The following is a 21,815-nucleotide window of genomic DNA, read 5'->3' as shown; positions in this document are numbered from 1 at the left end:
TACCTGTAGTTTAGTTTTGTCTTATTTTATGTATACTTAGGTATTTGCATTATAAACTAGTGTTAGCTCAGTTGAAACAGTAAAATTGGGTAAAATATTCCTTATAAAGTTAAGGAGGGAGGGATTACTTTCTCACAGGTTAGTTTGGAAACAAAATCATAAAAACTGCCTTTTGTATTTACTCAGGTTATCTTTGATATTAAAGTTTGTCTGACGAACTTGAAACATGTAAAAACCAAAATCCATCAGGGGCAGATTCCTTCTGGCAGCGCTGCGCCTCAGACTGAACTGAGCCTCCCTGCAGTGAAAACTCATTTTAGCCGCTTGCGTTCGCATCTCATTCTTTACTCCAGTCGAAACCCGACGCTCAGACCGCAGGAATGTAGCCGACTGGTAGGTGAAACGCGCTTCCTTTCACTTCTTTATCATGACGTCGTCTGTATTAAAAGGATCAGTTGCTGAACCGAGATGTGAAAGTCCCAAACGTTGAGTTCGGTTAGAGCGACTGAGAAGGCCAGAATGTATTGATAAAACCCATTAACTAAGATCTAACATATCGATAAGTTCTTAAAATTTTAACATCTTGTCATATTGATCAAACCCTCCAGGATTACATGATTGTTTTGTTTTTTTATTTTATACAATCAAAATTACAGATTTTGTGTTAATGTAGAAATATTTGCATATGATTTTGCGATATTTGCACTTATGTAAGACAGTAAATGTGACTTTTTGTTACGATCCATGATAATCACGGACTACAACTTTAGATCAAGTAAGACTGAGAAGGGAGTTTAGTAAAATATACTGCCACCTGCAGGCGGGAGTTAGTATTTTTGACAATTTTTGAAAAAAAAAAAAAATGCTATAAAAATTGAATTAGAGCCACTGAAAATAATCTCAAAATTCAGATTTCTTTTAATTCTCACTTGTTTAAAAAGTCAAAAAAGCAAAGATAATGCAGGGGTTAGTTTAATTTGTGTGAATTTGGGCAATCATAGAACTTCAAAAAACTGAAGGGACTGATTATTTGTTATTTGGCACCAAACAGATAAAAACTGCTTTGATTTGATTTTTAATATAATATTTAAGCACATGAATATTATCTTGAAGGTTTGGGCCGAATTTGGCCTCTGGGCTTTGAGTTTGAAACGGCTGGAAAATATTGCTGAAATCATATCACAATATAAGCATTTCACATTAGCTGATATTAATTACTTAACAGGTTGTTGCTAGGTAACCACAAGTTACTCAGCAAGTTGCTGCTAGGTAACCAAAGAGCGAGCGAGTCTTCTTGCTTAGCTGAATGCTGTGCGGTTTTGGAGCAGAGTTCAGTGAAAATATTGAATATTCTATCAGAGGTATTATCTATTCATATTGCTCAATCGCAATATCCGCTATTGATTTATTGTCCAGCTGGCGGTGAGTTCGGCTACGTTCACCCTGCAGCCAGAAATAACCTCAGTGCAACCTGTATCTGACCTTCTTTTGATAATCTGAACAACTCGGATCCAATTCTTTCAAAAGCGACCCAGGTCACTTGGATATGTGGTTCTAAATCCGATGCCTTCCTGATCTTTTTAAATCTGCACTGGCCTGAACGTTGTTGATATTCGACAAACGTCACTATTCTGTGCGAGCGGGAAGACAAACAACAAACATGGCGGACGACAGCGAGGTTTAAGTTGTTGATGTGCTGCTCCGGTTAGAGAACAACTTTAAAATCGTAAGCTATGCTCCACCGTTAGCATCCATGCTTACTTCCAAACACGGAGCACTTCTTATTTTTTATGGCTGTTGACAAAACAATGAGCACGCTCTGTGTGACGTTATTGCGCCCTCTACTGCGCATGCGGGACACTTTTCGCTCGCTTGCAGTTCACACAGGAGATCACATACAAGTCGCATATTTGGAAATGTGAAAAAAAAAAGATTTCACAAAAAGTTGGATTTGGGTCACTTCAGGCTGCAGTGTGAACGTAACCTTAGAGAGTTTCAATCATTAGCAAATTAAATTAATGCATTAAAAAAATCCGAACCGTCTCCCTGCCCCATGAAGACCCCAAACATTTCCACCCCGCAGAGGCTACAAGCTCACACCCACACTGCGGCTCCAGACACTTGTAGCTCTTCATCCTGTCAAGTTCAAGCACAGTTTGCCTCTTTGAAGAAGAGTGACAAATCACTGCCGGGGAGACACACACACACTCTCACACACACTCTCTCACACTCACGTCCCCTGAATCCCAAATCGGAGCCGGGAGAACTCCCCTGAATGACCAGCTGTCAGGTTATCTGCGCGCCGGCTCGAGTCGTTGCAAATCAAAGATCTATTCATCAGAGGATCAAGTTTGTAGAGAGAAGAAAGAGAACGTCTCCGCTGTCAGCTCCGCCTTTATCAGCGGCTGACAGACAAATTATTGCCTCCAGATACCACCGATGTCAAGTGCACTAAAAATGACTGACTCGCTGACTGCTGAAGGCGGCTTTGGAGTAGAAGTGTTACCAGTGATTACTCAGAGGCAGGAGCTGCAAAACACCGATGGTTCCAACACCTTAAAGTCACTATTATCCTTCTTTTTTTAAACAAGAAGGTAGTTTAGATCAGTGGTTCTCAAAGTGGGGGTCGCAGGCCTCTGGGGGCCGCTAAAGGTGCCGTGTGGGCCGTAGGAAGTTGGAGGGAAGATGAGAAAAACAATGCAAACATTTGTAAAAATCATGTTTTTTTTCTCCATTTTTTAACAAAATGAAATTTAACTATAAATAAAATGTTATATCTGATGCTCGTTTTCTGACTGACTGCCAGTCAAATTCATCTTAGCTTGTCAAGCTAACAAGAAATTAAAGTTTCTGACAAGACAAAAAAAAAAAACAACCATAAAAACTGTGTTAATAAAATAACATTGGATGCAAATATTACAAATTTTAGTCAAAATGGTGGATCATAATGAAAAATGTTATCTGGTATTTTCCACCACAGAAGTAAAATGAGGCAGCATTTATGCAAAATGAATGCATTAACTGTTAAAAAGTGAATAAAAAACATAATAAAAGTTGATGTTTGTTGACATATTGTGCAGAACTATCTGTACCCTGGTCGGATGTTTGGGGGCCAAGGCACAGATGGGTCAGTTTGGTAACATCTGGTTTGGATTTGACTCACAGGAAGCAGAAGACGTGCTTGTGAGCGCTGACCTGACGCTCCTGCTTTGGATTCATTTGTGCCGATTTGCCTCCAGGCCAGGATGACCGTGGGCTGCGGCAGAATGAAGTGGATAAAACACAGCGCGATGTACTAAATGGACCCGGCTCGTTCCGAGAGCTGCCTGACCTGCTTGTGTTCCCCGTTATCGCTGCGGCCGGTCGGGTCCGGCTGGAAAAGCTGCTACGGTTCATCTGTGAGGCCTGCGGGCCGTTCTGACCCAGCAGAAGTTTAAATATGATATCAACCATCCTGTTGTTGGATTATTGCTGTGCCTAAAGCCCTGGGAGAAACTAAATATCCTACTGTTTTATCATAATTAACCATAAAAAATTCAGCATTTTGTTGCTTTTCATAGAATGATGTTTAAAAAACAGTGAACAATGTGAGTTTTATTAGTATTACGACATGTTTAGCTAATCAAAAACACAAATAGCATTTATGTTTGAAGAAAACTGTCAAAAAAAATTAGTTTAAGTCAAATTTCTGGATTCATCTAAAGAAAAGTAGGAAATCTGAATTCAAAATCAGATTTTATTTCTCCCATTGTTTTGCCTGTTTTCTCTCAGATTATTATTCTTTGAAGGCATTTACTTTTCCGTAGACGTTGGCTGTTTTTGAAATTAAAGTTTACTGATTTTGAAAATGTTTACTTCCAGTATCATCAGGTTGCAATGATTTCTGGGATAATTTATCGTCAAGCAACCTTTTTGATGGTGACAGACATGTTGGTTAAAAGTCAATGACAGTTAAGGGGTTAGAAACACTTTGATACTTTTAAGTTAGCCTTTTATTTTAAGAGGAATATTCTTTTTTCCCCTGTATTTACTTTAACTTCCCTTGTTCATTTGGTGTTTAATTTAATTATAACATACAAGAGTTGTTTTGCTTTTCTACAGCTGATGCATGGAGGAATGTGGCGGTGATGATATTTCCTCCTTCATCCTGCAGGACTCTCTAGAAACAGGAGCGCGGTGGCGATCTGTGCTGCTGCTGATGGTTTGTTAATGTTTACATTATGTGGGTGAGATTTGGGTGAATGGATGCCATTAATCCTGCAGTGTGTCGGACGAGGAGCTGCTGGAATGCAGATGAGGTGAGAATCTGCAAAGTGAGGCAGATTTTATGCTGACTGCTTTAAAATGCTCCACAGACCGGGCTACAGCATTGCAGATAAAGTCCTGCCTTATCTTTATTCCATCGTTTCTCTCTTTCTCCACACTTTTTCTTTTCTATTTGGACTTGCAGAAGTTATTTTACAGTCTGGACAGCTGCTCATTACTTTGCATCCAACCTTGGCTTTCCTTCCTTACTGCCCTCCATGTTGATCTAATTGGGCCGTTTCTTGAACAGCGTACCCGACTTCCACCTGCTTTTTGCAACAATAATAAAAAAAACCCTCTACTGTCCCTCTTCTTCTTCTTCTTATCTTCCTCACTCAGATATCACTTTCTAGCCAGAACACTTTCAGGTTTCGCTCAGCACTTCCTTCAGATTTTCTGCTCTAATTTCTGAATGTCATTTCTGTTCCTGCTGTATAAAAACTCTCCATCTTGACCTCAATTCTCCGTAAAAGTCACATCCGCTCTGATTCGGCTTGTCGATTCTGTTTGCAATAAAATCAAATCTCAGTGATTCTCCACCAACTGTTTCCTTTGACCTTCTAAATTATGAACCATGTTTTCAGTCAGCAGAGCCGTTTCTTAATGGTTCCCTACAGTTTATATGTTGAACATAATAGATGAGGCAGCGTGAAAAATATAATATAAAGAGAAAATACTTTTCACTTTATATTTGAATTTGATTTTCAGTAAGACATTCTTAAAAACCCTTGAAACACAAGGAGATAATTTCAGGTTTTACTGGAAATGTATTGCATATTTAAATACAGTGAGAAAAATATTGCAATATTATTAAATTATAATATAATTAGGTCTGTCACGATAATTTTTTTTCCAGTAATTATTGCGATAAACAATAATATTGTTGTTTTGAGACCATTTTCAAGTATATATGCCAGTACTTCCCAACAAAGAACAATAAACGTTAATTTCATAAAGAACAGTTAATGTTGGGACTGGAAGATATATTTAAAAAACCAAAATAAACAAAGAAAATGTTCAAAAACGGCAAAATAAATGGAAATAAATAGCACAAACAACCAAAACGATAAATAAAATGGATATTGTAAACAAAAGAAATAATAATTAGAATGGAAATTATAGAGCTCATTTTAATTTAGCATGCTCATGGTATACTTCTCTAAAAAAACAGTTTTATTGTGTTCATCTTAGAAAACTCCAGAAGTGAAAGCAGAGTTTACTCCAGTTAGATTTATTTTTGCCAAAATGCAAATGCCAGGACACCAAAGCCTTTCAGAGCAACAACCTTCCCGTCTCAAACCGTCTGTTTTAATTAGTAAACAATGTTTTCCCGTCAAAATCCGCCTCCGACTTTGCATTTCAAAAACTCCTCGCAGCAAAGATCCAACACTGTCGTATTTCCCAACTCCTTCAGAGTAAGTAGGTCAAGCAGAGACCTCCCCATCATGCGCACATGAATGTGTTGGTGTGATGTAACAGCAATATGCAAACTACCCCGGCTGTCTGCGCGTCGTGGTTACAGCAGAGTTTGCTCAACCATATTCTGGTGGCTTTGAACCTCGACTGGGAGGAAGAGCGCTCACTTCACCACAGCAGGTCAGCAGAGTCACAGACATTTCAGTAATTATGCTCCTGATATTCACAATAACAGGAAAGTGACTTAAACACTTTTAACCTCAATTAATTTATAACGGCAGTCTGGAAGAGGGTCCTGTCTAGCGACATCTGTGGGCCAGGTGTGGTAATTACGGCATTTTTAAGTAAAACTGCAACAAAAAATGTTATGTAATTAATTTATGCTTTTTCTCACAAAATAATTTAGGTAGCAAAATGACTAGCAGCTGCGTTTCCATTCATTTGTACAAATTAGAAATATGAAAATAAATTTGATTAATGAAAACACTCCGATTTTGAAAAATAAATAAATAAATAAAAATGTTTCTGGATACAACGTGTTTGTGGGAGGATGAGGTGTTTTTGTGACTACATCAAAATAAAAGTATTTTGTAAAACTGCAATAGAAACTTTTTTTTTTTCAACAATCGGCTGTTACTACTGGCGGAAATGATAAAAAAGACAACAGGAAGTGGTTGGATGATGATGATGGAGCTGCATGTTTTTAGTAACTTATCACATGAACAGGCTTATTCACATATTATTCTAATTCTGTTTCTAATTTAATGGAAACAAATCAACTGCAAAATTGTTTTTTCGATATTAGCGGGAATATCAAAAAAGATTTCTGTACATTTGTAATGGAAACATGGCTAAAATACAACAAGTTAATGCAGAAAAAAACACATTTACTCCAATCTATCTGAGAATGCAACATGAACCGAAAACACGAGGTGCGTTTCCATTATCCATGAAACTGCAAAAATAAATGTGCTTAATGCATCTGTCATGTCAATATCGGAAAAAAACTCAAGTCTTTCTAATACATTTTCACATGAGGCGGTTAAAACATTGCAAAAACTGGAATGTTTTAACTTTTTTCGCTTCTCATGACTTGTGATCAACAACTGAATGTTACTACAGGCAGAAACAACAAAGAAGACGACAGGAAGTGGTTGGATGATGAGACTGCAGCAGGTTTTTTAGAGTCTTATGTGAACAAACTTATTCATGCATCATTTTAATTGCTTTTCTTGAATAATAGAACAGCTGCTAAATTGTGTTTTATCAACATCAGTGGAAATGTTGACAAAGTTTTCCACACATTTGTATGGAAACGCTAAGCACTTTTACCCCAAACAAGCTGAGAAAGCAGCGTGAACAGAGAAACTAAAACAAGAAGAAACTCCGGTGTGACAGGCAGCGACATGACATGCAGCTGATAAATAAATGCAGCAGGTCAGTGACAAGAGGAGCAGATTGCTGCAGCTACACAAGGTGAAGGTGGAGGAGACGGATATCTGCTGACAGCAACATGCTGACATTTGTTCCTCCTCTGAGGTGTTGATGGGAGTCGGTGCTGCCAGCGGCGACCCGCAGCCACTCACTCAGCAGAGCCCAGCGCCGCTCGCCGGAGTGGCACACAAACAGGAAGTAAGAGCCGCAGCAGGCAGGAACGTTTCCCCAAATCCAGACGACATTCCAGAGATGCAGAGAGGATTTACTCCAAAGCAGAGACGCAGCAAGACGTTTTGTTTTTAATTCCCTCAGAGACGACGCCGCTCAGGTTTTCAGCGATTCTGTTACCAGAGGAAAAACTGAATCTCATTGAAAATACAAAGGAAAGTAGAAAGTAAGCACTCTTTCAAGGGCAAAGTTTCCATTTCCATTTCTAATGGAATGGAATTTCATTAGAAATGGATTCCACAGCTAATGAAAAACTTTCACTTTCTTTAGAGCAGCTGTGTTTACATTGACCATATATTTGCACAAATTGGAATAATGAAAATAATTCACATAATGGAAACACACCATTTTTGAAAAACCTTGCAGAAATGTAGCTACAGAGCCAAGCCAAATAATAAATGTAACTTTGTAATCAAAGACTTTTCCTCATTTTTTACAGTGAGATTATTGATTCTGCAATAAAAGATTAACTTATTTAAAAGGTTTTTATACACGTTTACCATTAGAAACAGTAAATTTCTCCATGTCTGTAGTTCAGATCCACAGCAACGTTTCCTCTGATGAATGTGTTTAAATGCGACTGCAGCAACACAATCCTCCAGACAAATGAAATGCGTGAGGAGAAGCTCACAGGTAGACCAACAACAGGAGCTGCTGTAAAGCCGCTCGATCCCGCAGGAGAGTTAATGATACGTGCAGCAGCTGGTAAAGACTTGATAGACTTGGCCCCGAGTGCGTTAACCACAAGCTGGATGAGCCGACTTCCTGCCAAGCTCCTTCCTGCTGCTCTGCGCAAAGCAAACCAGAGTCCAGGCTGAAGCTGGAGGAAAAACTCACCTTGTCTTCTTCATTTTACTTTAATCCAGCGGCTTGATTTTAACGTTTGTTCTGGATTTGATCAAAGAGGCTGGAAACGTTCATTTAAAGTGATCTAAAACTCCTTTTAAATTGAATATGCGCATCATTAAAAGCTACTAAATAAAGATGTAAAAGCTGAACAGAAGCGGGAAGCGTTGAAGTAAAAGCTGCAGCGTAATGAGACAAAAGCAGAAGTTTAAAAGCTGCTGCTCTTTATTTCACGTAGGAGGTTCTCCGTCTCATCACTCATCCTTTAACATTTCATTCCTGCGCCGTCCTCCACGCTCCTTCTGCTTTGTCCTCCTGCCTTCTCTGTTCAGTAACTCCTGCACTCGCTCATTCAACGTAAACAAAAATGCATGAGATAGAAATCAGTTTCTTCCCAGAAACTAAGCAGCAGTTCTCAGAGGAATTAAATTAAATATCAGGTGCTTTGATGCAAAGCACCCAGGACTAGAAACCTGTTGGAGCAACACGTCTACGGCTTCCTGAAATGTTCGTGGCTAAATACTTTTTTTGTGGAGTTATGATTCTTTTAGTGAAAGTTTTGCTTAACAAGAAGCAAAAACAAAACTGATCTCAGCTCTGTTGTCCTTCAGACTCCATACAGAAAGAAAATTCATGAATCTGTTATGGTTTCTATAAACTTAAGGAAAAATGCAAACTTCGATGCAAAGACACGAAATCTTACCAAGTATTTTTGGTCGAGTTTCTAATGCAAATATCTTTGTACACCTGAAATAGTGTAACCTTTGAGCAGGACATGGAATAATAATGAAAAGTACTGGCAGATTATTTGACTTATAAAAGGACATTTTTCCCATGTTGTAACTGAACTGGAACCAGCACTTTTTATCCACATTAAGGATTTAAAATAAGCTCATATTTCTTGCTGTAAAGTTACTTGTAACTAAGTTTTGTCTTATTTCCAGTGAACCAAGATGTTTTCAGTAGAAACTGGACCAAAATTACTTGGTTAGATTTTGTGTTTTTACAGTCGGAACAAAAATATGTGAAAAACTTTAATGTCCATTTGAACATATAAACAGGAAAAAAACCTATTTTATCCTGCAGGTTTCGCCCTCCATCACTGTATGACCAGTTAGTTATGAAAAGAATCACCCATGTTCACATCGTTTCAGTTTGTGAACAAACTAAATAATCTAAAAACAAACAAAAAAGACAAACCAAAGGATCCCTGCAGATCTTTGGTAAATTTTCTCTTACTGTAACCGTGCATCAGTTTTGGGTTCAAATCCTCATCCTGCCTGCAGCTGGTTTAAAGAATGGAAGTCAGATCATCACTTCATTGTTCCTCATGACTTGCTCTCCTCGTCTTTTGAGGCATTTTTTCTTTTTTTACCTCGTCGTTTATTAATCTCAGCTGCTCTGCCTCCACTCCATCACTCAGTCCCCGCTGGTAGTTTTCCTTCCAACTGCCTCGGTTCATCTCTGCCTCAGTTTCATTTCATACGTCTCACCGTCTCCATTTCATGCTCAGGAACAGAAGCCAAACAAATTAATATATAAATGACAGGGAAGAATAACCAAACTTTAATCTTTTGAAGTGGTTTTGACCTGAAGTTTTTAAGGCTCTATGAAGGTGTTTTAAAGACTCAGGGAAGAAATAAATGTTGCATATTTTAAAATTAAATCCAATGAATTGAATCTTTTGCAGAGACACACTCACCGATTCTGCTCCGAAAGCGAATTAAGCCGATTTAATGTAATCAGAGGAAGTGGCAGGAAAAGCTCGTTAATGAGAGAGCTCCAAATTACAATCAGGTGAGCCGGCAGGAAATTTTACCCAGTAGGACAAAAATTGAAACATAATTCACTGATTAAGTTTATTTTTTCACTAAAATGAGTTTAGAGTTTAATATTTTAGCAACCAGGACAACTGAAGGAGTTTCTGTTGGTTCTGGAGCTGCTGAGTCGGGATTGGATGAAGGTTTGAGCTGCAGATGGACGAAGGAGACGTTTAATGAGACGCAACATAAAATAGTTTGGAGTTACATCATTACAAGCAGAACATGAAGAACATGAAGAGTCCGCTTGGACAATTAAAGGAAGCGCAGAGCCAGAAGGGGCCAGGAGGGCACAGTAATTATATTTTATATCTCTTCCTTTGGGGAATTTTTCTTTTAAAAAAGCATTTTAAACACGTGAAGAGATCAAACTTAAAGCAAATATTTATCCCGTTTGAAGCTTTTATCTCATTTTCACATGTCTTTGTTCATTTTTATCTTTTGGTTTAGAAAACTTTGGACAGATAAGTTGAAATAAAGAAGTCAAATCATCAAGCAACTTTTTAATAAAAGGTAATAAAACGGAGCTAAAAACCCTTCAGATGCTCTCACAGGTCAGTCTGAACAGAACCAACTGCATCGTCGCTAAATGCACCAGATACGGTCTCTATGGCGATTAGGATGAAAAGCTATTAGCGAGAAGACTTGAGATGATTGCAGGCGCACATCAAAGACGGCCGGTAATTTCTGCTTGGAGCAACAATCTGAGCTGCTGAAGCATCAAAGAGCTGCAGGTGAAGCGATCTGAAGACGTCGACAGATTCAGGGAATTCACCGCAATTTGTAGCCAATAACAAATTCAGTTTGTTCTTCTGGAGTCAAAGCATATTAAAGGGAATAAAATCAACAGTGATGAGACTTTTACTGCCCGGTTGATCAACTCTAATGTCTGCAGAAGGCTTTAAGTTTTAGTGTCAGTTAGAAAAGCAGATGAGTTTTATTAAATCTGTCCTTAAAAATGGTTTTAATCAGTTGAAAAGTGACTTATAGACAATAAGTATGTGTGTTTTCATACCCTGGAAATAAAAGAGCAATTCATTAAGAGTAAAATAATCCAATTCCTCCACATTTTCACAGAACATGAATTATAACTAGTTTTAAAACTTTAACACGTTTTGCACACAACATTCATATTTTCTGTCTAGTTTCAAATTTATCTGCTGCAGAAAGGATCCCAGATGTAGAATATTTGATTTGATGCATTGGTTAACAATGCTGTTCAATAAAAACTAAAACTCAAGACTGGCATGCTTCTTTTTGACAAAGAAATAAAAAGATAATGAGAGAAAAACACAAAAACTATTTCAATGTTTCTAACAATATCTGTGTTTCTTTTACAAATGTGTGCAAAGCTTTGGAGATATTCTGGTAATGTCAAAAGACATTACTGTGTTTCCATTAAATAAGAAAATCCCACATTTACAAGTTTGTTCACGTGATAAATCGTTTAAAAATAAGACGCGCCATCATCCTCCTACCACTTCCTGTCGTCTTCTTTGTCATTTCCATCAGTAGAAAAGTCCAGCTGTTGATCATGTGGCACAAAAATAAACTGTTTCCATTGGAGTTTTGCTAAATACAATAATTGATCCAGCTGAAAAACCTCTTCATTTTACAAAATTTTGAAAATTGGCGTGTTTCCATGAAGTACATTTATTTTCATAATTCCAATTTGCACATTTCTAAGCTCAAATGCAGTTTGTGTAAGAGTGAAAGTACCTCATGCACTGAATCAGAACAACAACAAAGATTCAGAGTTTAAGCAAAAAACACAATAACTACCTGATTTGTGCCAGCAGCATTTCTTCCACAATGGAAACACTTTAATTTACTCAAATGTTCTACATTTGAGTAGAACTTTTCTACAAATGAATACAAGATGTATGTAGAAAAACGTTTCTATGGTCAAATTTCACAATTGGAAACGAGTCCAAACGCTGCACCAGTAAATAAAGCACTGAAATTTGACACATATTTTGAATTATTTATTCAAAATATTCATTATTTATTCAAATTCAAAATATTTACTTTATTTTGTATACATTTTAAAACCCTTAAGGTAAAGTTTTAGCAGTAGTTTTGTTTTGGGTCGAGAACTAAATGCAGATCAAACTTCAACAAACCTGCAGCCAACTTGATACATCAAGGCCAAACCATCACTAAGAAAAAATGGCTTCAAGGACAATAAGTCATTCAACTTTTCCTTTAACAGGGTGATTAATTACACATTTTTATTTATATCCACAGTTCTTTATGAGGCGTTCTGAGCTGCAGAACATTCCAGCCAATAAAGCAAATAAAACGTTGGCCGATGATGCAATGCTTTGTTGTGTAACAGCCTAAATATAGAGCTGAAAGGTATTCAGCGTTTGGGAGGAGGAGACCGCCAGCTGAGCCGGACTCGCTCCTAAAAACCTGGAGAATCCTTCCTCCATAATCCGTCTCCCTCTCTTCCTCCTCATCCACCCCTCAGCTCCTCATTTCATTCTCCTTCACTTCTCCTTCAGTCCTTTCTCTTCTAATCCTCCTCCTCTTTCCTTCCCTGCTGCCTTTTTGTAATCTCTGTCTTTCCCTGAAGTCCTTCAGAGGAACACATCCTGTCCATCAGTTCATCTGAACTTCCTGGGTTTTTTTTCCTCCATCCATCACTTCCTGTCATCCTTCACCTCTTCCCTTTTATTCATTCATTCATATTAAACATCCATCCATCCATTTTCTGGTCCCTCATCCCTCTTTCTTCTCATTTATCATTGACAATTATTCCCTCCACCTCTAAATCGTCGTCAGACATCCATCACTTCTACGTTTCGTTTTTACTTCGTTTCTTCTCTGTAATCTGTATTCCCGTCTGCTCTCTTCTTCTTCTGCCTTTTTTGCACATGTCACGCTTCAGGCTGACACTCTCGCCAACAGGTCACGGTGCTGCATTCGACCTGAATGCAGCTTGCAGCCGTGTCAGCGATTTAATAAGCAACTCAACATGTTAACGTGAATGATTAACATTTCCCTCTACAGAAGGCAAAGAGGAGTATCGGCCGTGTTAATTAAGAAATCCCCCCCGTTTGCCCCGAGTCTCAGACGCAACAAGCTGCTCATATTACTGGAGTTATTCAGTTTGATGCATGTCTCATACACACTACCGGTTAAACTTTTCTGCAAAGTCAGCATTTTGCCTGTTTTTGTTGTTCATTTGGGTCTCTACTGCTTCCACAATCAGTTTTTGGCACCAAGTTCAGGTTTTTTGGTGTCTGGAAAACGAGCCGTTTCAAAATCCTCCCGATTGTTAAGGGGTTGAGCTAGCAACTCTCTCCACAATCCCTGAAATGAAAAAAAAAAAGTCAGATTTTTCCCTTTGAAACGGCAACATTTATTTTCCTTGGTGCTGACTGGCTGTTCCCTTAAAGGGGCAGTATTATGTAATTATTTTTTCAGCTTTCCATCATGCTATGTTTTTCTCTCATTAAAAACAAAACAGGAGTGTTGCCTTGATCCTTTCATGCATGTTTGAGAAATCTGTTAGTCTCCGTGGCAACCAATCAGCTTTGCTCCTTCAAACTAGCCCGTAGCAATTAGCAAACACCTGGTGGAACATCAGCTGAGCACATTATACGAGATACTTCTCAGTGAAATGCTGGTTTTATAAGCACACATAAATACATTTATTTAAATTAAATAAACTGGTTTATTTAATTTAAATCCATTTATTTAGATAAATAACATTGATAATTTTAATTGTAATAATTTTATTTCAATATTAAATAAATTATGTACTAAACAATTTGATGTATTCAAATAAATCAAATTATTGCATTTATTTATTAAATAAATTGATTTATTTTATCCATAAATGTAATAGTTTACTTAATTTTAACTAAATAAATTGTATTAAATTATGCCAGAGAAACATTTTAAAGTGACATTGATGGAATATCCTTAAGGACAATATGTGTAGAAATAAAATGTACATCGCAGATATATTAAATAAAAATACTTCAGGATTGTCCATCACCTTCCCTTCATTCGCACATAATTACACAGTGAGCTATAATTACATTTGTTGCGCAACATCGTTCTTGTTAATTGTCCTGATCTGCATGTGTGTGTGTGAAGGTTTATATGTGAGTACAGGTAGTAGAAGCAGGTGTGTGTGTGTGTCTTTGTTTTAATCAGCTCATCAGTGCGTCGTTAAACTCCGAATTAAAGGAGTGTGACAATCACACACAGAAGCACAGGGGGATTTTTTTGCTAAACGGTGACGAACTGAGCCATTTATCCTGCGTGTGTGAATCATCGGTGTGTGTAACTGAGGCTGCAACGCTGCTTCCAGAGTCTCCACACCTTCACCAGTGTTTGCGCGTGTGAACCAGAGACGGAGTGGAAGCGTAAACCCCGTACGCCGCTTCTGGTGCTTCGTCATGACGGACTGAAGCAGAGGCATCGCCATGGAAACAATGCCTGCACTCGACCAGTCGGAGGAAAGCAGCTGCGGTTTGCTGCTGCAGCACTTCAGAGGTTACACACACAGAGGCTGTGAGTTTTCCAATCATTATCTGATTGGAGGTCATCAGTTCGCTTTGCATTAAAAAAAAAAAAAAAATCTTTTTAAGTTTTCAGTGATAAAACAACACAGGCCTCCTGAGATCGTTGTGTTTTAGCTGTTATGTAATCCTTTCCCACAAGAAGACGGTAAAACCAGCTGAAATGAGCCTGAGATCTCCCAGAAGAATATAAGAAATAATTCATTCATTCTCTTTTCTGTTCAAGGTATGTTACATAAAAGTGATTTTAATCATCTTCCAGACACTGAAAGATTTGCAAACAACATGTTTACCTTTAATAAAACAGCATAGGTGCATAATGTTAGACCATTTATATTTTAAATAAATCATTTGAGGCAGTAACTAGTTACATTTACTTGAGTAACTTTTTGGGCAAAAAAATACTTTCAGGAGCATTTTCACTGGACTCTAATTTTTACGTTAACTTGGAGTAATATTATTGTTAGAAAGTATTATTTTTATTTGTATACAATTTTGGAAAACTGTTTTATTCATTGAGTAAAGAGCAAACATGTTTTAACCAAAACGGAGACACAAGTGTAGTTTACGTTCTCTACATTTCATATAGAAAAAAAACATATTTGAAGAAATGTTTCTCCTGCTTGAATTTCTTATTTGTGTAAATTTCTTTCAGTTTTGTCTTTAAAAAAGATACCAGAATTTACTTTATTGTCTGAATCAACAACTTAAATATCAAACCAGATTTTCTGATCAGTTTCTCAGTACTTGAGTATTTTTTGGAAAGCTTTTTACTTGAGTAAAATATATCAAAAATGTGTAAATATTTGCTACTTTAGCCACTTCTGCAGATTAGAAGTTAAAATGTCAAACTGAATTTATAGATAAGCTGAAAACATAAAAACGTTGAGCATCGAATGATTCAAATATATTTAACATGAAGTTTGGGGACTTTTATTTGTTAAAATGTAAAAAAAAAAAAAAGTCAGAATTTTTTCCAAATAAATATAATTAAACTAAAGTGTTGGATATAAAGTTAAGTTTACTTGAACAGGCAGGTCAAAGTGCTTCAGATTACAAAAAACATAAAATATGAAATGAGTAACAAAAATAACATCATCAAATATACATTAAATATATTCATCAATCTTCCAGATGAATTTAATCAAAGGAAACTCCAACGTGGGTTTTTTACCATTGATTTAAAGTCAGTGTTTCACCTGCTTTTTAGTTTTCTAGCAGTTTGTTCCAGATTTTTAGTGCATAAAAATGTTCATAATTACTGAATTAGTCACTCATTGTGTCACTTATGTGATATTAAAACAGTTACATAGGTGCCTTGTCTTGTTTCTGTTCTGTCACTGTAAGATCTTTTGCTTGTAAGTTGATTTAAACTTTAGTTGCATTGGAAGACTAAAGATTTAAGCATAATCTTTCCATACATTTAACACTGAAACATGCACACTTTGATCACCAGATAAGCTGCATAAATGCAATGAAATCATAGCAGCAGATACTGAAATGTTGCAGCAATAACTCAGTAATATCACCCGTTGTATGCAAATTCTCTCTCCACACCGACAGATTTACTCAGTGGCGCGTTTAAACGCTTGAAGCTGCTTCAACTGATGACAGTCGGACCTAAACTCTGATTTATTCACCTAATATTCATTCCACCACCTGGAGGTTCTCATAAACTGTGCAAACAGAATTGATTTTTCACCTCCAAATCACAAAGTATAGAAAAATAGATGAATAAAAAGAGATGGTGACATGGTAATGCACGCTGTCCTGATGCAGCAGAAAACTGCAGCCTTGATCCCAGTAAACACATTCTCCAAGAAAATAACACAAAGATGTCAGAGATGTGACAGGACTTTATATTTTTCTAAATTCCTTTCACTTCCTGACAATTTTGACCAACATAAGATGCATTTATACACCAAAATGTGTCAAACTTGTTAGATCAGTGGAGAATTTGGCTTAAAAAAAGACTCAGATTTAAGTCTGGATAAAACTAAGATAATCTGAATTAATTGCAACGATGAATTATCCTTCAACTAAAGTTGTTAACTACAAAAAGTTTGCAGTTATTATTTCTAAATCAACGTTTGAAACAAAATTACTTCTTTTAAATCGTCCTGAATATGCACCATTATAAAGATGTTAAATGCACATTTTTGAAAACATTTCACACTTACAAAGTTGAACATAGAGATTGTGAGTAAGAGTGATTAATCTTATTAAATCGATTCACAGCACTAATATTATTTTTACTTTAACTTTGTATTATTTGATAATAAAAAAATTACTCAAGTACCGAGTAACTGATCAAATCATCAATCATTCAATATTTAAAAATTACATCAGACAAACCAAAATATAAAGTTAAGTGGAAATTTTGGTATTTAAGGGATGAGAATGACAATTTATATAAATAACATAAAAAATAAAATCTGAAAAAGAAATGTTTCCAAATCAGTTTCTTTCAATAAAAAAAATGTATAAAAGTTTAACAAAAACTGCAGGTGTGTTTCTGTGTCTAGTGAATTATTGGTTAAACATGTTTGTTTTTCATCCAGTGGGTAAAAAAAATCCAGAAACTTCACTCAAGTAAGAGCAGAAATACTCTTAAACGTACAAAGTTAATCTAATTGAGTAAATGTAACTAGTTACTACCCAGCTCTGATATAAGGGTTGTTTAAAACAGATGACTAATGAATTTAAGTAGGTGACATTATTAATCGGTGTTGGACTCCAGATTGCGCCGCCTTTGATCAGCTGCAGAAATACGCAACGTCCTGCTGCGCCAGACGACACCGTCTCAATATTTACGTCTTGTTGTCACCTGAGAAAGTCCAGAAGCTCACAAAACACTTCAAGTCCTTATAAAGAAAACGGGTTTTCATTGCTAGTCTTTTTGCCATAAAACATGATACGAGGCTCGTAAGCACGGCGCGTGAAACAGAAAAGCTGCAGACTGCAGAGTAAATCAGACAGAAGGCAGACGGTTCACCCGCAGTTCAAACGCTTCCAAGCAGGGCTTGTTCCCTTATTCATCTGGTTAAGATTATGTGGAAAAAAATGACAAGGTGTTGGAGGTAATCATTACAGGAAATACAATGGAGGAGCAAAGTTTGTCATTTAGTTTAAATCAGATTGTTTGAGCATTTCAGTGGATCTCTGCAGGAGTTTGAAGAGAAACAAGGCTGATGGTGGAAACAACGAAATATATTCATCCAAACATGACTCTGAAACTTTCAGTACTCTCACAAATAGCAATGAGGATATATCTTCTAAAATAATCAAAACATGAGCTTTCACTCTGTGCATGCAATAATCACATCAGGAAAAAACATCCAGCTACATTTCAAAATGAGAAGATGTCCAACCATCCCATGTGGATGAGTCAAGCCTGGATTGCTCAGGAAATGACTGCTTTGCATCATCACTGATGAACTGTTCACATGCATCATCGCTGATGAACTGTTCACATGCTCTGAGGTCACTGTGACGCGCGGATCTGGTTTCTTTTGATCAGAGGAACCTGGAGGTACTGTACTATGATTAAATCATTCATTATTTCTCATTACAGGCAGATGCAATGTGAAACAAACACACTATAAACCCCTAACCCTGTGAAATCACAGTGGTTCCTAATTTAAATGTTAGAAAAAAAATCTGTCTGAATGAAAACATATGAAGGGAAATCAGAATTATCATTGCATCGCTATTTTACTTGATTCTCATCTACCTTCAGTGTTTTGTCTGGGATTTCTCTCATTGACCTAAATTTCTCAGGCAGTATTTCCTCCCAGCCAATCAGCGAACAGAAGGGGAAGTTGAGAACGATGATATTGATTTTCTGCGTCTGTGTACGAAGTGAACAGAAAGTAAACGAAGCCATTCGGTTCATGTTGTCCTTCAAGTATTGAGCAGTTGAAGTCGGATGAAGACGAATGATGAACAGATTTTATTGCTTAAAACGATTTTGTTTGTTTTGGCAATTTTCCCTTTACAGTGGGATATGGCTGTTTACAGTTAGCTTCGTAGCAAATGTTATGTAATCTGGTAGTTAAATGCTTAGCCCACTTCAACCAAACTCTAGTTCGTTCAGGTAGCTTCTCTAAAAAGCAAGATTGCATTTGCATATTATACGAAACAGGATTAGGACCATTGCAAGAAGAAAAGAAAAGAAAGAATTACAACTTTGATTTTCTGAGGAAAAATATGAGTTGTGGGAAAGAAAACGTAAGTTTCTTTTTTGTTTTTAGCACTGGCTCTAATCTTCTTCCATATTAATACACATTAACATCCAATGGACAAGTGGCTGACCTTAATAAAGTAAAGATTCTGAGAAAAATACATAATTCTGAGGAAAAATCCCAAAATTTTGAAGGAAAAATGTAAATTTGCATTTTCTTGTAATTTTATATTTACCAGTGGCTCGAATCTTTTCCCGTATTATTAGTACATATTGACGACCAATGTACAAAAGATTGAGCTTAAAAAGGGCCAAGAAAAAAGTCAGAATTCTGGGAATGTTTTTATTTTATTTTTTTAACCATTAACTTCAATCCTTTTCTGCATTATTACATATAACCAACATACAAGAGTCTGACCTTAAAGTCCCAATTCTGAGATTCAAGTCAAAATTTTGAGGAAAAAAGTCAAATCTTTTTGTGCTTTCCAGCTGTTCGAATCTTTTTCCGTATCATTTATACGCATTAACATCCAAGTGGTTGACCTTAAACGTGCTAAAAGTGTTTTCTAATTCTTTACAGTGAGACACATTTAGGCAAACTAGAAAGCTGATGAAAACGGGCCATGAGCTCATTAGTCTCTCCTTTACGCAACCTGTGTGTGTGTGTGTGTGTGTGTGTGATGTGTGTGTGTTGGATTAATTAGTCAGGAAGACAGCAGGCAGACGCAAGTCGGCTTCCTTTGATCTGACACTGTTAAGCACTTCCTAGTGACTCACTTGGACATGAAAACACACACACCTTCTGAGCGGCGAGGACAATGGCCGACCGCAAGGTGACATCTGCCCCAAACACACACACACACACGCACACACACGCACACAGTATATCAAAATGTTCAGGTTGTGTTTCTGCAGCAAAGTTTTCTAATTATGGATCAAGCAGCTACACTGAAGCTCTGATGTAAGAGCTGATAAAAAAAGAAAAAGTGTTACAGTACAGCGGGTCGCCTTGAAGGGCACTTTGTGCTGCAGAGTTTAAGTGAAATAAATGAGGGGAGATAAGCGGAGAAAACATGAAAGGAATGAACAAAAAGGACAGAGGGAGAGTAAAAAAAGAGAAATGAAGGAATGTTAGAAAATAAAACAAGGTCAAATGAGGCATTCAGCCTCATCTGTTTACTTTTTTCACTCGTCTTGCCTTAAACCTAATGCTTGCTGCTCAGTTCTGCACAGTGTTAATTATTAGCATCTTTATGCATTTGGACATTATTGAATTACATTTGTTTGCAAAGGCTTCATGATCAATACTCTGATGTATTATCTATTGAAAATGGCCGTATTTGTTTTCAGTTTGGTAGCTTGGTTTGTTTTTTTTTTTTTTTCTGTGTGTAGTTAGTCAGCAGTAACTAAAAAAAAAAAAGTATTTTTTTTGTTTGTTTAAGGACAGTCACTCACTTTGTTTGTGTTTTTTTTTTTATTGCATATTCTGATTATATCACATGGCAGAGGACCAAAATGTTATTCTGCTTTATTAATATCCATTAGATCAGCTTCTCTTTTGATCAACTATAACATTCAAACATGAGACAATGTATTAGGGCTATTTTAGATTTAAAAGAAAAGAGTAAATTACAACAAAAAAATCTGACATTTTTAGATTAATCTTATTAGTTTTCTAGAAAAATTCAAATTCCACTTGTTTTTTGTAATTTTTCTAAAATTTAAGACTTAGAAATGTTCTTGTTTTTTCATGAACATTTTTGAAATTACAATTTGAATTTTTCTAGAAAAACACCCCTCAAAGTTCTCAAAATTCAAAGCTTGAGAAGTCAAATATATGCTAGAAAAGAATTCTGAAATTTTTATCTTAATCCTGGGATTTTACACGTTGTTTTGTAAAAAAGAATTCTGTAAGTCAAATTTAAAATTTTGTGAAAAATTAGTTTTTTTCTATCAAAGTTGCGACTTCAAACTGATAAATTTACTTGTTTTTTGTTGAAAATTTCTGATATTAATCTCAAAATTTTGATTTATTTTTTATGCAGAAAGTTACTTATATCTGCCCTGATACCTGATACAGCGTTGCACAAACGATCCCCTTCTGCCCTGTAGTACATCTTTACATTCATCATCAGCTTTCCAGCAGAACGGCTCCACACAGGTTATTTTTCAAACTTTGATCCGTATCAGCTTAAGTAACTTTTAATGAAGTCGGTTTTGAAATTAAGCCCCGACTCTCTCCCCGTCTCCCTACGAGACGTAAAGTGATGTGGTTTTCTCTGTCCATTAAGTCGCTATTAGCCCTCTGGAAGTCATTACAGACTCGGCTGGCAGGCAGACGACAAAAACATAAAATCCTTCTCGAGAGAAAATGAGGAGAGAAAGAAAAACAGAAGAACAAAGACAGACGTTCCTTTAAAGTCTACAAATCCTCTTTAAATTTAATTTTATAATTTTACATGAAACTAGTGAGTGGCTCATTGGCCAGAAGTGAAACTATAGCTTTGAAAATAAATGAGTCAAGTTGATTTGTAAAGTGCTTCATAATACAGTAATCAATTATAAAACAGCAACAAACATATTTTGTCAAATGTCATCATTGAAATCATCAAGCAAATATAGATCAAATAAATTGATCAATGTTCCAGTTTTTAATTAATCAAAAGTAACTCTTATCAGGTGAGTTTTTAGCCTTAATTAAAATTAATTCATTGTTTTGGCTGTTTTGTAATTTTCTGGAAGTTTATTCCAGACGGTATGTGAAATTCTGAAAAATTAACGTGCAACAATCAACATAAAGAAGAGGAAAGACAGGAAGAATTATCAGAGGAAATGAGAATCACTTCTCAAACGAGAACTGATCCATCCGAGGATGAAAATTTATCCACATTTTTCCTTCAGCAAAACGGACAGGAGGGCAAAAAAAGAAGAAAGTCTAAATATTCATGAGTCAGGTAAAACTGCCAGACAACTGTCTGATTGTCACCAGAGGAGCAGACAATGAGTCACAAAGTCGTTTAACTTCTCTCACTGAATTTATTT

General features: G+C 36.5%; 1 protein-coding gene across 2 annotated transcripts in view; it reads right to left on the bottom strand.

Annotated features, from left to right (window-relative positions):
• trpc5a (transient receptor potential cation channel, subfamily C, member 5a) overlaps positions 1–21,815 on the bottom strand; it is a 126,683-nt gene that overhangs the window by 81,101 nt on the left and 23,767 nt on the right. Inside the window, exon 1 of one of the 2 annotated variants that reach the window (XM_016679720.1) lies at positions 9,608–9,690. The exons of the other annotated variant lie outside the window; for it this stretch is intronic. The gene's annotated coding sequence lies outside the window, so the exon portion shown is untranslated. Of the gene's footprint in view, positions 1–9,607; positions 9,691–21,815 lie in introns of those variants that run through there. 2 annotated transcript variants of the gene reach the window in all.

The sequence above is a fragment of the Poecilia formosa genome, unplaced genomic scaffold, assembly GCF_000485575.1.
Source record: "Poecilia formosa unplaced genomic scaffold, Poecilia_formosa-5.1.2 Scaffold218, whole genome shotgun sequence".
In the NCBI taxonomy this organism is placed as follows: Eukaryota; Metazoa; Chordata; class Actinopteri; order Cyprinodontiformes; family Poeciliidae; genus Poecilia; species Poecilia formosa.
Note: the sequence above shows the minus strand (reverse complement) of the source record. Positions and strands in the feature narration are given on the sequence as shown.